The sequence below is a fragment of the Falco biarmicus genome, chromosome 13 (genome assembly GCF_023638135.1).
Source record: "Falco biarmicus isolate bFalBia1 chromosome 13, bFalBia1.pri, whole genome shotgun sequence".
Taxonomy (NCBI): domain Eukaryota; kingdom Metazoa; phylum Chordata; class Aves; order Falconiformes; family Falconidae; genus Falco; species Falco biarmicus.
In genome coordinates, this window is record NC_079300.1 from 24,545,055 (window position 1) to 24,549,879 (window position 4,825).

The 4,825-nt window shown below is 41.8% G+C and overlaps 1 long non-coding RNA gene across 1 annotated transcript; it reads right to left on the minus strand.

Moving 5' to 3' along the window:
- Nucleotides 1–633: 633 nt before the first annotated feature.
- On the minus strand, nt 634–4,577 carry LOC130158403 (uncharacterized). Its single transcript, XR_008825282.1, has 3 exons — nt 4,392–4,577; nt 1,005–1,109; nt 634–888 (listed from the first exon to the last, which is right to left on the minus strand). It is a non-coding gene; the product is annotated as an uncharacterized LOC130158403 (long non-coding RNA).
- Between the last annotated feature and the right edge of the window lie 248 nt (nt 4,578–4,825).

Genomic DNA, 4,825 nt, shown 5'->3' on the forward strand with positions numbered 1-4,825 from the left:
TCTTGTGTTTGGGTTTTAACATCAAAGCTTGCTGGATGGCAGGGCTGTCTTCGGCTGCCTCCAACAGAGTAGCATGCTCATGCTGACTCTCCTCTCTGCCACTGTTCTAATATGTAGACCAACTGTGAACAAAACTAGAAATTGCTTCCTCAAGTTAGACAATGAAATACTTCAAGTAAAGCATAGGAAAATGATGTGGAGACAGGTCTTCATGAGGGATTTGTGAGCAGGAGAATAGTCATAGGTGAGGCAGCCTGTGCCAGGGCATGGGGCTCTTCTCCACTCCGTTCTGTGTGTTGCCAGCACAGTCACTATTACATGGGTATGGATTATAATCTGCTTTCCCTTTAGTTCAGATGTTTACTAGTGACAAATCCCTGCTCCATGGGCATCCCTAAAATTCCCATCTGAAATACCTTACAGAGACTCTCTGAAAGCAATGAAAACCTGTCCTGAAGATCACATCCTTGTCAGAATATTTCCAATTGGAAACCTCAGACTAAGCCACATCTGTAGAAAATACAATTTCCAAAAGAAGCCATGGATTTTATTTTCTTTCTTTAAAGATAAAACATTAAACTAAGTAGTACCCTGTAAAATATGGTATATTTGTATTAAGTCATTGCAATCAGGAAAACATACTGATTTATTTTTTTCCCTTTTATATTCTCTGCGCAGTTTCTAAGAGAGCTTTGCTTGGCAGCTTAGCTTTCTGTGGAAATGGGGTGCGGTGACACTACAAAGTTTCCTTTTCTTTCCCAAGTATTTATCTGGCCCACGGAGTCAAGTGCAGTCCTCGGACAAAAACGCGTACCCACCCTTGTCAAGCTGTCAAGGGATAGAAACCAGCCCTGCATGTGGGAGTTGATTCTGCTGCAGAATCCTCTGCTAAAGATAAGGGAGAGAGACTTCTGCTGGTCAATGGCTTCAAAAATAGGAAAAAATCTGGGTTTCTTTAAAACACTTGAGTTTGATTTGATTACTATTATATTTTCATTTGTTACCTTATGCTGCAGAAAATGGCATGTCTTGCATTCATACTTGAGGAAATATCTCGCTGCTTTGTGTAGAGATGCCTTGAGAAGGGTCTTGAATGCAGCTATATTCATCTGAAAGAGAAATATGCTTTCAGTTAGTGTCCTGCAAGTACAGGCTAGCCAAAACACGCCTTTCTAGGTCTTTGCTTGAGCTAACGGAGCAGAGGATCAACCTGTTTAGGATTAATCTGCTGTTAGTCATGCTGTAGGACTGCTTGATAATAGCTTTGACTCCTATGACAACAATGGGAAAACAGAGGAACCAAGTGTGTTTCAGTGTGTGGGGTTTGTTTTGTTTTGTTTTTCATCATCTGCTTGATTCCTTTTCTAACCCAGCCTCCTGTCACCTCTTCCTGACATGTGTCAGAAGCACTTGTGGCTTTTTTTGGTAGTTACAGAATCAAGCAAAATGGGACCCTCTCCTCTGCTGGTGTTTGTAGGTGCCAGAGTAGCAGAGATAACTGTGCTGCACAGGGACGTGTCTGTGCCGTGCAGGTTGGTGCCACGTTGGGGGTGTCAGCTCCTGAAAGCGGAGTTGCCGTGTCAGCACAGTCCTGTGTTTGGGCCAGCCAGTCTGTGTACACACAGGTGCAGTGTGGCCGTAGCTGTGTTGCTGTCAGGCTGTACGTGAGCAGGAGCACCGCTGAGCAGCACCCTGGTATGTGGTGGTGCCAATTCCCAAAAGCTATGCTAGTGTGTAGTGGATGCCTCTTAAAAGATGTTAGCTAGGCTGTGGTATCAGCACCTTAACAGAGCTTAGCAACTTTGCTACCCTGAGAAACTGCATGCATCTGGCGATGGGATGAGCGAACACAGGGTTTACTAGGCTGTTAAATAGCTTTTGTAAATGAAGCAGCCTGGCAGAGATCTTAAAATTTTGGTCCTTAGATTTAAAAGAATTTTTTTTCGTTATATTCTTCCACAGTCAAGAAAGTCAGAGTAGCCTCCCTGCTGTTCTCTGCCTTCCAGGCTCTATATGAATGGAGATGGTAGGACAGAAGCTGTTTGAGACAAAGACACTAATCGTTCCAAAATGTGACTGGGTTGACTCTGCTTGAATCCTGTTTTGAAGTCCTTCAGATCTGTCATTGGTATGGCTTTCTATCATCTTCAGTCAGATCTAGCTCTAAGTCCTATTTTCCAACCCTCATCTGCAATTTAGGCACCACCACAAAGGATGTATGAAGGGAAAATAGGAGGAAGAGGATGACTACGACTATCCTTCCTCCAGAAATGATTTCATATGTGTTTCATTACTGTAAGGCATCAGGGAAACAGGGAAAAATATGGCTTCAATACAAAGTGCATTCAAAACGCATCACAGGTCTTTGTTAACGGGTGACCACAGCGATATTGATCAGTGTTTGATTTGTTTTGCTGTTGTAGCAATGCTTTTCTGTGCTTCCCTGAACACATTGTTTTTCCATTTTACTTTTTATAAAATTACAGAATCATTCCAGGTATAGAGTCCTGAGTTATTAAGATCTTTCCAGGTCCCAACCCTTTCCTATTAGTATTAGATGGTGAATTAACCAGGACTATTCTTGCTTGTTTGCGTAAGCAATATCTTATGAGTTGCTTTATTACTACCAATATATATTTCTGTCTTTGGAAGGTGATGTATTGGCTTTTTTTTTATTCATTTATTTACAAAGAAAGAAGACTGCAAAGATGTAATCTGATTTGGCATCTTTCTCTGGCTTCATCAAAGAAATTATGGCTATAATATTTATATGGTGAAATGACAAGGACTAGCCATCACTCTTTTGAGATTACCATATTCTTCCAACAGCAAGACTCTCACAGAATTTTTTTTCATTGTATATATTGTGGCAGGTGCATAGGTGTGAAACAAATAATCTGGAAGAAACCTTCTGTATACACAGAGAATACATTCCAAAATAGTTGTCTTGGAAAAAGTGAAAACTCCTGCACGGTCTCTGCAACTGCTGAATAAACCCAGCTGCAGAACCTCCTGGAAGCTGCTAGTCTCATTCTGTTTGTGCTTTGATCAAAGACTTTCACTGCATATTTGGAGGTAGTATCTTATATACCAGCGATGCCAAATGTATGGCACTGCATGTTAAGTCATTCATACAGGTGAAGAGATAGTTGCCTCTAAGGATAGTCTGGGTATATTAAGGCTTTGTTTAGCATCTGGAAGCAGCTCAGGGTGAAGGTAGCTTGTTTTGCCAGCAGCAGTGTCATTAACGTACAATCTGTTGGAAAATGTTTATCAGCTGAAAAATAAACTACAGTTTATAGTTGCAGTGAAGTGGACCTGCATAATTTGTATGCATTCAAAGCTGTTGTCTTGATTATTGATTAAGGCACTGTTCTGTGAAAGTCAAGTATTCAAGAGAGAACAGTTGGAGAAATGCTAGGGTGTTTTTTTTCTAAATTTACAAAGGTGAAACTAAGGTAGAGCATGTTTGGTATCATGTTGACAGGGTTACTGTGGGTGGCCAGTGGGATCTAGAGAAGAACCAAGCTAGACGAGACACCTAATTCTGTAAAAGCCAGAGAGAACCAGGAATACATTTGAAGGCCTTTTCTAAAGGTGCTAACAAAGAAGCCCTTTCCGAGTGACTGCAATTTTTATAAACATATCTGAGCTAGCTTGCAGAAAAAGCATTTCCAGCTCAGACTGACGATACCACCCAAGAACCATAGGCTTAGGGTCTCGTCCCAGCCAGTGCCTAAATAGGTAATGAAATCAATGTAAAATGCTGATGACAGTGCTGAGAAGCGTGGGTCAGAATGTTTCCTGCTGTAAATGACTTGTCTGAACACCCTTGCTGTGGGCAGAGATGCAGGCCAGATGACTGCTGCGGATCTGACTCTTCCCGCAGCACCGTGTGTGTTTCAGACCCGCTGCACACAACTGCTCCTGCGGGCTGCTGTCACCGCCTGCTGCAAACACTCATCCTTCCTGAAAGTGAGCAGCCCAATTTTCCTGTTACTCTGTATTCCAAGTGTTCCAAAGTCTTGGGAAAAATGGGGTGGAAATTTTTTCCCCCCGTTTCCTCTCTTTTCCTTTCTCTGTGCTACTGAAAAGGAAGGGAACATTCTGAAAGCATGTTTCATTTTGGGAGGGTCAAAATTACTTTTAAAAGTAATTCCAAGGAGTATTTCACATATTTGCCTAAAAAGTTAATCTTCTATCTCTTCTTGCATTTTAAAGTGTAAAATACACATCATTGCATGATCAAAGATAAGGAAAAAAGTTTGGTTTTTTTTTTACCAAATCTTCTCATTTTTAAACAAATGCAAGTTTTGCGTATACTTAACTGGTAAGCACCCAGTTTGCTGAGGGTTCAAATAATCAGCCAGAAAAGCCCCAAATCTCTTCACCTTGTCTTTCAGCAGTCTTAGCTGTTCATGTGAACAAACTCAGTGGAGTTACAGAGTCCTCAGCCAGCAGGAAGGTCTCCTCCTCATCTTCACGTGTGGATGGGGAAGCAGTGACTGGGAGAGGACTGAGGGGATTCGGCATGGTCTGCTGTGTCTCAGAAACACAGTTTTCCTTAGAGGGAAGTATTTCTGTTGCTTGTCCTGCAAAGGAAGTGTATCCATTTAGTAAATCATGCTGAATCCTCAGTGTCTTGCATTGTTGATAGCGGTTACAACAGACTAAAATCAGCAAACACTCAGAAATCCAAGATGACAGCTAGCCATATCATATGTCCTAGATATGATAGCCAGTTTGTTGGTACACAATGAAGATGACGTGCTTGTGTAACCTGAGCACACGAGCCCCTAGTTCTTTCACTGTGCAGTGAATTTCC